This window comes from Ochlerotatus camptorhynchus, unplaced genomic scaffold (genome assembly GCF_037179485.1).
Source record: "Ochlerotatus camptorhynchus isolate MF236.1 unplaced genomic scaffold, CSIRO-AGI_Acam_v1.1 ptg000182l, whole genome shotgun sequence".
Lineage (NCBI taxonomy): Eukaryota > Metazoa > Arthropoda > Insecta > Diptera > Culicidae > Ochlerotatus > Ochlerotatus camptorhynchus.
The window spans coordinates 60,967-73,227 of record NW_027040672.1 but is presented as its reverse complement, the minus strand read 5'-3'; the positions used below and the strand labels follow the sequence as shown (position 1 = coordinate 73,227).

The 12,261-nt window shown below is 36.6% G+C and overlaps 1 protein-coding gene across 2 annotated transcripts in view; it reads right to left on the bottom strand.

The window, feature by feature from the left end:
- LOC135701968 (putative fatty acyl-CoA reductase CG5065) overlaps positions 1-11,763 on the bottom strand; it is a 51,585-nt gene extending 39,822 nt beyond the window's left edge. For both annotated transcript variants that reach the window (XM_065222912.1, XM_065222913.1), the window contains exon 1: positions 11,539-11,763. The gene's annotated coding sequence lies outside the window, so the exon portion shown is untranslated. The remainder of the gene's footprint in view (positions 1-11,538) is intronic.
- Between the last annotated feature and the right edge of the window lie 498 nt (positions 11,764-12,261).

The following is a 12,261-nucleotide window of genomic DNA, read 5'->3' as shown; positions in this document are numbered from 1 at the left end:
GTGTTGGCTCAGTCACAGATGGATCATTCGACGGTTGGTTATCGATGTTGCATATTGGGTTGTTCATGGATGATGCATTGGCAGATGGTGAAGTGGAGGGTTGTGTGCTGGCAGATGGTTGGCTGGGGGGTGGTAAGCTGGCAGATGGTCGGCTGGATGTTGATGGTTCACTTCTGGATGCGTTGCGTTTATGTTTATACATATTTATGAGTCTGTTGACTAATGCTTTTGGGTAGCTGTTTGCTGACAGTTGATTGTGTATGATGTGATTGACATCCTGTTGCGCTTTTTCGTCTGTTGTGAGTGATTATACTCGGTGATTCATATTTGTGGCTGCATTTATCTTCTGCTTGTACTGGTGGAACGATTGGTAATTGAGTATTCTGCCTGATGCGATTGGTTTGATGTACCAGGTTGTGCGAAGAGAACAATCTTCATTTCTTATCACGGTGGTGTCCATATAGGGAAGTTTGCCGTTGACTTCTGTTTCGGTGGTGAATTGTAGTCTGGTCTCTTGTCTGTTGAACGTTTCCAGTACGGTGTCCAGTGCATCTTTTGGTATGATAGCGAATAAGTCGTCTACATACTTTCGTAAAAAGGGATTTCGAACGGTAGATCGTTCAAAGCCCTTTTGATGACTGACTCGAGGACTATGTCTGCTAATATAGGTGATAGAGGACATCCCATGGGAGTTCCGTATGTTTGGCGGTAGAATTTGTTTTTGTAGCGGAAAAAACTTGCTTCCATACAAAAATCGACGATCTCTAGGAACAGATCAAGGGAGATATCGGTGTCTATTTCATCCCATCGGTCCATGATGGTTCTGTTTACAAGTATCCTCGGGACATTGGTGAAAAGGGAGACCACATCTAAGGATACCATTATGTGGTTGGCTGGAATGGTGATTGTACATACTTTTTCGCTGAATTGGAAGGAGCTAGCGATGTTGTAATTACTTTTGTGTGAACTGCTCAGGATGCTTGCAACGAATTTGCATAGGTTGTAGGTCGGGGCTGTGTGATTTGAATCATTTTTATGGGATTTCAGTTGACCATATATTCTGGGACAGGTTGCGTTGTATGTAGTGATCCATCGGCGTTCCTTATGGGTGATTAGGTTGAGGTTTAGCAATCTGTTGGCAATTTGGGTGTTCTTCGTTTGCGTTCTCGAGGTGGGGTCTCTGGGGATGATTTCATACGTGGTTTCGTCGCTCACTAGCCTAGACATCTTTTGTTCGTAGTCTTCTAGGTACATGATTACCGTACGGTTACCCTTGTCAGCTGACTGCACACATAGTTCTGGATTTGATTTTAGGAACTTTTTGGTAGTTTTTCAGCATCTTGTCAAAAAACGGTTATCGGGTGGTTACGGATGGGTTGTGCGTTGAAACCATGCAGGTAGTTGAGGATGACATTTGTTGCTTGACATCTATTGGAATCCTGTGTGTTCTTTTGTGGTTCTGTCCTAATGATTGCTTCTAAATTAGCCATGACATGGTAAAACGGTATATCCTGAATATTAAAGTTGGGTAGTGCAAATTTAGGTCCTAAACTGAGTAGTGTAAGCGTTTCTGGTGGCACTACGACGTTAGTGAAGTTGCTAATCGCTTTCTCATTCTGTGTTGGTTGTTTGACTTGGTTGAGAGAACGGTCTACGATGGATTTAAGCTTTTTGGCTGTTGTTTTGTTGCGTGTATGCAGCGTATGACGGAACGTTATGGATTGCGTATCGATGTAATTTTGAGCAATATGCAACATCGATAACCAACCGTCGAATGATCCATCTGTGACTGAGCCAACACCAAACCTGCAAACACCAACAACACAACAACTGGAATTCATCTACATCTACATCTTTCCCGTATGTATTTGGTCTCACCGAACGCATCACCAAACTACTCAAAAAAGACTACCCACAGGTAATAATAGCTGCTAGTCAACACAACACGGTAGAGAAATTTCACACCAAAGTCAAGGATCCTAAAAACAAAAACAATATTATATACAACATGCCATGTAATAATTGTAATTCCTGTTACATAGGCATGACCCAAAACAAACTAGGTCAACGATTATCGGGACACCAATCACTTGTAAACAAACTAGAAACAATACTATCATCCGGCGCTGATGAAACTCAATTAACTGATCTAACAAACAAAACAGCTATGATCGAACACTGTATAATCCACGAACACAGATTCAATTTGGAGAAAACAGCAATAGTTGATCGAAGCAACAATACAAATACACTTGCATTCCTTGAAATGTGCCATATATATAGTACACCCCATACAGTCAATAGAAGAACAGACGTAGACAATTTGAACACAGCTTACGCAGCAATCTTACACTCACTAAAAGCCAAATCAATCAATGCCCAACAGCAATACCAATTATGCCCACCTGAATCCAACTAAAAAGCTCAACTATAATACCCGTTTCCCACCATTTCACCATAGCCACCATAACCCTCGAAGAGTGCACAACCGCAAAAAAAAAAATTATACCCGACACAAATTATATAAAAAAAATCAAAAAAAAACTTTGAATATTCAACTAAAAACCGCTATGTATAAAAACTTACCACCAGACGTTAGACTTCAAACAGTATTTAGACAAAGAACAAATCCAACAATTGTGAGTGTAAAATAATTATTAAATGTGAAACAATTAATTCTAAAAATAAAATTCCCCTCAGTTTCCCCTGAAGAAGGCCCTAATCAGAGCCGAAACGTAGGGACAAATTACAAAATTAATTTGTTCTGATTGAGTGATTGCCAGACTACCAAGCCAAAACTGTTTATTGTAAAACCTCACAGTCGAACACTCCAACACAATATAATTAAAACTTAAATTTGACGTGCTTTATGTTAATGATCATACCTTTTGCTACACATATGCTTAAGGGGAAGTTCATCGCTCCGAAAAAAATAATTACGTTCGATTTTTATAAAAATATTGGAAAATGATGTCAAAAATCTAAAAAAAAACACATTTTTTCTAATATTCCAAAGAAAATTCACGTTTAAAAACATTTTTTCGTTAGTCATCATGGCATAAAGTTGAACTCAAAAAACCACAAAAAATCGACCTATCGGTTTTACTTAGAGTCCAATTAGTTTTCATGATGAGATAGAAAAAATATTTTTACATGTCAATTTTTCCAAGAATTTAAGGAAAATCCTGATTTTCTCGGATTTATATTATTTCAATATAAAAAATAAAATAAAAACGTGCCGAAAATATATTTTTTTATTTAGGTCCAATAGGTATGGTTGACGCTTGTAAATTTGTGACTGCTGGTTCGAATACCAAACTGAAAAGGTAATTTTAAGACTTATAATAACAATATAAATATTAAAATCCAACTAGCCAATATCAAGGTAATGCAGTTCCATTATAAAAAAATTTGTTTAAATCCAGATGTTTCAAAGCTGAACAAAAGGTTAACGAGATCTATTCACACTAAGACTGAATTTACCTTCCTAATGTAGGGTATACGTCCCTAACCTCGGTCTAATATGCAGCCATCGATTACGTTTTTAATCATAACTCATCAATTAATTTACCTGCAAACGATATTCTACTGCTAAATGGTATGCTTAGATATGCTTATTATGTCGTTTGCTACCAGAAACCACGAAAAGTTGAAAAACTTACTTTTTTTGAGACAATAACTCACCAGGGAAATGTATGTAATATGGGTCTATTGTCCCCAAATTGGGTCTATTTATGGATGCAACTTCGTCCTATCTTGTTTGATCCTCAAAAAAACGCTCTTGGTAACGTTTTCTGATGTATATTTTTTTATCACTATCACTGTTAACTTAATGCTCTTCATTCCTCAAAACATTTCACAGAGAAAATTTTACGAAAACTACATTAAATCACTCAAATTAAAAATTAAAAATTAAAAATTTCGCTTATCGTCTTTCGACCGCAGAATAGCGAAATCAAAACATTGTGATGTTCATTATACAGGTTTGGCAGAAAAAATCTTCCTTCCTGTTCGTTCCTTATCATCCAAATGCAAACCACATTGTTGACGTTACTCTTATTGCTATATGCTGTCAAATGAATTTCATGGGCCATAGTTAGGAACATAGAAAAGAAATGTGTCCCTAAAGTTGGGTCCATGATTTACTTGTGAAAACGTTGTTAAACAATTAAAAGAAACATAAAATATTCAAACAGCAACTGTAAGTTTTACGTCTAGTGTGTATTATCAGGTAATTCCATTCAATAAATGCCATAATCAGGCCATTTGATGATCGTCAGTCAACCTTCCCATCTTAACCTTATAAGTCATGGCGGCTAAAAACTCCGAACAGAGTGATATTCTCAACCAGTTTTATTACTTACGAGAGCTGAAAATGTATTGAAATGTTGTGATATAAATTGATTTGTGTGTGGTACACATTGATGAACCATCAGTGATCAATATTTTCCTTATTTTTTGTGTAATATTCCTTAATTAATTATTTATTTGCGTGATAGGCCGAATGAAAGGACTAGACCCACATTACATACCGTAACCCTATTAGGAAAAAGTTTCACATTGTGCATTAGCGGGTCAAAAAGACTCAAACTGCAGCTCGCTCCCAAAAATATATTTTTGCACCGATTCTTGATCTATTGGCCTCAAATGAAAGATGAAGTTTCCTTAAATGGCAGTATACTCAGCATATCTCCAATTTGGTCATTTAGGCTACCTGGAACCGGTTCCGATAGGACACAAAAGGACACTTGCAAAACCTCATGTACGGGTACCGTCCGGAAGTAAATAGACATCATGCCAAGGACCAACGGGTGGATCTGGCCTCATCTGAAAACCCGGAACCGGTTCCGACACGGCCCAAAAAAACAAACACTTCCAAATCCTCACGTACTGGTACCGTCCGACGATTCAAAATGTAATATTTTTCATCAAATTTTAAATAGGCATCATGCCATGAACCAACAGGTGGACTTCATCCGGATACCCGAAACCGGTTTTTCTTAAGGGCCCCAAAAAGGATACTTCCTAAACCTCATGTACTGGTACCGTCCGACGGCTCAATACTTATGATTTATCATTCAAAAGTAAATAGACATATGGAAATATATGTAAGAGTAACAGTAACAGCAACAGTAACAAACAGAGTAATCGTAAGACTCGTCCGGTCATTGTGATTAAACCAAAAGAGTGCAAACAAGCTTGCGAAGATAGCGGCGCCGGTGGTGTAGTGGTAAGCGTGATTACCTCTCACCCCAGCAGGCCTGGGTTCAATCCCAGTCGGTGCCGCCGGGATGTTCTGAGGCATAACATCTCTGATCACGCCTTCCTTCGGAAGGGAAATAAAGCCGTTGGTCCCCGGTTCATGAGTTGATGGGTCGATAGGTGGTAGGGTCCAGGTGTGGGAGCTGCCTTCCTGGCGTCGGTAGCATTGGTGCTCAGCACGGAAAACAAGATCGACGGAAAACAAATCCAAGGAAAAAAAAAAGCTTGCGAAGATACTCGTAAGTTTTTGAGAACACAGTTAGATCCAAAAACACACAAAATCATTAATTTTAGGAATGGTAAAGATGGCTCTATTATTGTTGAGTGTGGACAACAACAGGAGCTAATCTAAATTTGAAGGTTTTACCCAATTACATTAGATGAACTTAGAGTTATTTGCTTTTCATTAGGAAAATCGGCTGGAGTAGATAATGTTAATGCTAGAGTTATTCAAGATTGCTTTCATGTCATTGGCCACATCTTTCTGGACCTTATCATTGCAGAATGGGCATGTGCCACAAATTTGGAAGGAATCCTTAGTGGTTCCTATTCAAAAAGTTGCTGGAACTATTAAAGCCGAAGAGTTTCGTCCTATCAACATGTTGCACACAGTAGAGAAAATCTTAAAACTTGTTGTAGTGTTTGAATAGCAACTCTTTGTTGATACCAGAACAATCGGGATATCGGGAAGGTCATTCTTGTGAAACCGTGTTGAATTTGGTATTAGCGAAGTGAAAAAATAACTTGGAGTGTAAAGATACGATTGTTGCTGTTTTTTTGATCTTAATCGCGCTTTTGGAACAATTTCTAGGCCCTTATTGTTAAGATCAATCAAGCGCTTTGGAATTACGAGTACTGCATATAAATGGTTTGAAAGCTATTTGTCTGACAGAACTCAACGGACTGTTTTTAATGATTCTGTTTCCAGTCTCGTGGGGAATAACCTTGGAGTGCCCCAGGGAAGTGTATTAGGGCCCCTGTTATTTATTATGTATATTAATGACTTGCGACGTGTTTTACGATTTTGCGACATTAATCTTTTTCCAGATGATACTGTGTTATTCATTGCAGCTAAGGATTTTGATGATGCCGTTTTACACTTGAATGAAGATTTGCGTTCTCTAAGTAGATGGTTGAAGTATAAGCAGTTGAAATTGAATACACGTAAAATTAAATTTATGGTAATTTCGCGGAATCGAGTAAATAAGAACGTCTCTGTTGTAATTGATGATGAGACTATTGATCGCGTTCGGGAGATTAAATATCTTGGCGTGATTATTGATGACACACTTAAGTTCAACTCTCACATTGACAATGTCATCGAGAAAATTGCCAAGAAGTATGGAATTTTATGTCGACTGACACTATTGCTAGTAAAATACAGCTATACAAATCAATCATCTCTTCTCATCTTGACTTTTGCCCTTCCATTTTATTTCTGGCCAATGCAACACAAATATCGAGATTACAGCGCTTGCAGAATAAAATAATGCGTTTGATTTTGAGATGTAATTGATTCACTTTGATGCTAGACGCCTTACAATGGTTGTCGGTGAAGCAAAGAATTGTATATTTGACTGTGGTGTTCATTTTTAAAGTTGTTAAAGGTTTGCTGCCTCGATATTTGTGTGATCGAATTGAAAGAGGAAGTGACTATCATAGATATAATACTAGAAACGCGGATGAAATAAGAACACTGTTACCGCGAGGCAATTAATTTAAAACCAAAACCATAAGATAACCACATAGTTGCATCTCGTTTGCATAGCCCTAGCTGACGTTGATACCAAGACCAAGAATATGAAATGAAAAGTAGGGCAAAAGGAGCGAGAGCTCGTATTACATAATCTTACTGAAGTATTTACTTAGGAACGTTTCTGCGTTCAAGTGGGATAAACACGCCCACGCATGGCATGCTTGCGCATCTAGGTTAAGTTTAGCTTTCCCTCTCTGTTTATCTTTAACGAAGGATATAATTATAATGATTAAACGTTACAAATGTCACATTCTTATTTGTAGAGCCATATCAGATCTGAGTTACGAAAACAAATAAACTTACAAGATATCTGAGAAATCCCAGATCTGAGAGGGCATAGTATATAAGGTCTAAACAACACAAATTTACCCTTTCAAGGGCAATCGGAATCCTAGCTAATTAGAATAGGCAAATTAGGTTAAAGTTCGGTATTGAAAGGGATATGTTGAACCCTGAGCAAATCATGTAAAAGTTTTACATAATTATAAGTTGCTAATGCAACACGTAGCCGTAAGATCACTTTGTACAATTTTGTTGAATAAAATTAAGTTTCGTAGGTTACTCCAGATTCTTCTCTTTTTGAATCCGAAAGAACTTTCGGCCTAGAAGTGAAAATTTCTCTCCTTAACCGAAGAAAAAAGTAGCTCCTAGTGTCTGACCTAGTAAGCGAAAGACTGTCCCTAACCGAAGAAGAAAGTAGCTTTTGGCGGCGACAAACACCGCATTTCTTGACTTGTGCTTCACAGAATTCATTGTTTTTAAAGGAATAAATGTTTTCAATTCGATGCCTAGACACATTAAACGTGCAACAACATTAGCAGAATTTAAAAGACATTTCACACGTTAAAACTGTCTTTTGAACGGTCATCCAGTGATTTTTTTTATGAATTGACAAATTATGTATCTCGACAAAGTTATTTTTAACGGATTATTTTGTATGGATAGCTGTTATAATGACTTTTTAATAATTATTGTAGCACTGCAAAAACTATTTTGTTCGCCACGATGGTGATGATGGATTTTTGATATTTGATTTAATAGTAGTAAAAAAATAGTAGTCTACAAAGGTTTGAGCCTCGCGCGCGTATTACGGATATAGAGGACTGAATTTAACACTTGATAAAAAAAAATGCAATTTTGAAGCTTATTTGGAAGATACCTTGAGTTAGTAGTAAGTTTTCTGGCAAATGTAGGGGGTTCGTGAGCATTCCTGACATTGCTGAAAATTATGATACCATCAGATTGCGGGGTTGGGTTTAGATAAGGCAAGTCAATTGATCAACTCAGTTGAAACCATGCCATTCAACTGACTTAATCAACTAAATCAAATTTAAAAAAGTTGAACCAGGCTCAACCCTTCAAGGCAATTGAATTCAACTGAGTTGATCAATGACTTTTCTTGTCTAAGCCCATGTTAACTCTTTACCATTCATGCATTTGCTTCAAGGGATTGATTTTTGTTGGACACAGCTGGATCGAGCAGACGCACCAATCTACTCGAATGTTAAATTTTGCCAGACGCAATTTGAGGTAATATCTATTATTTAAGAGACGCACACACCCATTAGCAGCTTAATTTTTGCAACAACTAACAGCGTCTAGCGTCTACGGAAATGAATTTTTATCTCAGTTCAATGCAGGAATGTGACAACACCCAGTGGGAGCTTAATTTATAATAGGCGCAAAATCATCAAAATACCCTTTTAATTGTGTAACTTTTGCTCAATTTGCAAAAATGCAACATCAAGCATTGAACAACCACAAGTTCACAACTGTATTTAATATTTACAATGAAAAACCATCTTTAAACTACATCGAGTAATTAAGTTGTTTGAAACTACCGCAGTCAATCATACTTATTAATAAGTTTCTGTTATAAAGAAATATTTTCCTGAATTTGAATTAAATTCCCTGATTTTCCCGGTCCAAACATTTTTTTCTTGATTTTTCAGGTTTTTTCAGGTAGTCGACACCCTGTGATGTATTTGAAAATATCAACAAATATTTCAAAATATCAACGAAAATATCTAAGCATTTAAAAAAATAATACTCGTTTTTTTACTGAACAATGTTTGTTCTACGGATACTTAAATTAATTATGGATTCATTAAATAGGAAAAGTTGAGTTCGATCATACCATGCAATTAAAATATTCATATATAGGGGAAATAGCTCTAATGTTGGCCTATGGATCTAAGATTGGTCCCATCGCTAAAAATATGCTATTTATCAATTTTATCTAGATGAACGCGTCATTGGGACGGTATTAATGGATATTTTTTGTCGCTATTGAAAATTTAGTTGATTGCTGAATTTATGTATGGGCCCAAATTAGGGGCATTTAGGCCGAAATTATATCCATTTCCCCTAGCTAGAGTTTAAAGAAATTGAGTGACTAAAATCGAGTTTGTTTTTATTTTGTTATATTTTATTAATTAATCATATCGTCCAGCCATTTTCCACAGAGATGGCGCTGTTTCGCTGGTAGGAAGTGATAAAAATCCCCGTATTGAAATTGAAAAAAAAGGAAATAATTCGCTTTCGGTGCATATTCAGGTCAAATAAAGTGAATGACAACCTTAAGAAATAAGTCAGGGACTTTGTTTTGTTTATTCCCGGAAATTATTGTTAAACAAGCTACAATTAAATAAAAATGATTTTTCCCCTTACAGTTTTAACTGCTTTACTACCAGTCCCCAGAGAGCCAAAGAAATTCAAATTTGTGAGACAAAATTAGCTCTCACGAGCTCAATCTCTCAACATGCCATGTATTTTTATGACACTCAATTTGTGACTTCCTTTTCACAGATTATAAAATAGAGTACCTGACACTACAAAACATGTCTGGTACCTCTATATATGTATTTAGATTAACATTCGAAGTCCCTCCTTTTTTACATCTTCTGCACAAAAGCTACTTTCTGCCCCGCCCAATACATAAAAATCGGCGGGAAATTCTGTGAGGGGTGAGCTATTTTGTGTGCAGAATGTGTAAAGAAGGAGGGACGTCGGATGTTAATCTAAATGCATATATAGAGGTACCAGACATGCACATGCACTGCACTGTTATGTGTAGTTTCCGAAAAATGCCACCGCCAACAACAGCAGTGACATCTGATGGAGAATGAATGCAGAACCTTGACAAAATGATTAAACAGCTGATCTGGCAATAACAGAGTAGCAACCGTGGACGGTCAATCATGCTCGTGCTCATGAACATTGTTTGTTCTACGGATACTTATGTTTTCATGGCTAAACAAAGAAAATGATTATATTAAAACATAGTTTAATACATTCAGCAAAGCTTGGGACTAAAATGCGGTCATTTTGAAACTAGCATTTTTTTTTAAATGTTATGTTCGCCATGTTTCAAAAAATCATAGTATGAAAACGTCACTTCAAATCGAAATTACATTTTAGGCAAAGTTGTTGAGAAAACTAAATTCTTTCTAGAAAAAATATCACGGTCAATTTTTTCAGCAATTTTTTCAAAGAAAATGTTACGAATTTAAATAATAAAAAATTTCCATTTGCCATATTTTGGAATTAATAAAAAAAAAAGGTTTGTAAAAAATGCAAACTTCTGAAATATTGTTTATCCCAAGTAACCCATATTCATGGAATTATGTTGAGTAAACTCCTTTACAACCAACACCAGTTATACAAAGGTTAAATAAACTGTAATAGAAATTATTGTTATTGTTGCTTGGACCGTGTATATTCGAAAAAAATAAAATTATGCTACACCTTGGTATCAGGCGTCATTTCAACTTGAAGTGACGTTTCCATGCTACGATTTATTAAAAAATGTCAAATATGCCATCTTCAAGAAAAAAAATCAAATTGGTTGAGTTTTGAACCAGATCGATTCGTCATTTGGCGTGAAGCTGCTCTCACATACCAAGAGTTTTGGCTTACTACAGATTGATTTAACGATTTTCGTTGAACGTATACTGACGAAGGAAATAAAAAATTCAATAAATTTTCATGTAAATATCAAACCTGTTTAGCAACTTATTTGTTAACACAATATTATTTAATTAGTTAACCTGATTGTTGCGATTGATATGAGTCGAACAATATTTATCCAGATGTACTGTAATTAACTTCATTTAGAATTCATTATTCATTTAGATGGTTACGAATGTTCTTCAATCCATACTTGCAGCAGCCCATCAATGTAATTGTCTGAACTTGGAATCTTGTTTCGCAGTTTTCAGTACCACTTAACCAGGTTATCACTCGCATTTATTACTTATGAATTGGTGTTATGTCAAAGTCTGGTTTTGAGGAATTGCGAAAATGCTGCGCAGAAGAAAATATGTGTTCATCGACAATCATCACTTAACATGCATTCTTCTGTCACACTTTTTTTTTTAATTTTTTTCTACGGCAGTTAATTTGAAACAATTTTCAGCTGGTACACAAGAAGGATTCATCTTCAAAGCACTTCTTTACATAATTGTTTGAATCCTTTTTTCCTAACTTATCACATCTGATTACGGCGAATTGACACTCACATTGAAAGGATGAACACACAATATTCGTTCTCGACTCAGAGCAGCACGAATCGAATTACATATGATGTATCTTTTGGAAGGAAACACTTAATTCTCGCGATGTTTGTCTTATCCAAATAAACCCGACTAAAACTCCTGGCAGCCAGAGGGGCACACCAAGAAATAACAGAACGGTCCTCGTTGCTCAAAAGATGAACACTGACTGAGTGGAGGCCTAGTAGAACGCCCGCAGTAGTACCAGGTAGTACCACGGCTACGACATGGGTAGTGCAAGCGGTTTTAGCAAGCTGCAGCAACAACAGCTCATTGAAAGTCATAGTACGTCGTACTTACAAGCACTCGCTCGCTCGCTCGCTCGCTGCATCCATCGTGATCGATGGAGACGCGCCATAGCCAACGAGAAAGAGCTGCTGCTGCTGCTGCTGCAGTGCAATGATAATTGTATGCTGTAAGCGAGTCAAAAATTGGCTTGATCGATGATTCGTGATGTTGGTTTGTTGTTGTTGGTATGACAGTTTTTGGAATCGTCCGCTTATACATTCAATGAGCAGATTGTTTCTGAGATAATAAGAGGGCGAGATGTGGTAGTGAATCATTTAAGGTCGTTGCTTTTTTCAATTCAGATTGTTTTTTTTTTGCAAATTCAATGTAGCTTAGTAACTTACTAATTCTAGATGAAGCTGGAATTATGGCGTAACAGCTTTTGTAAACAATGAATTCTCT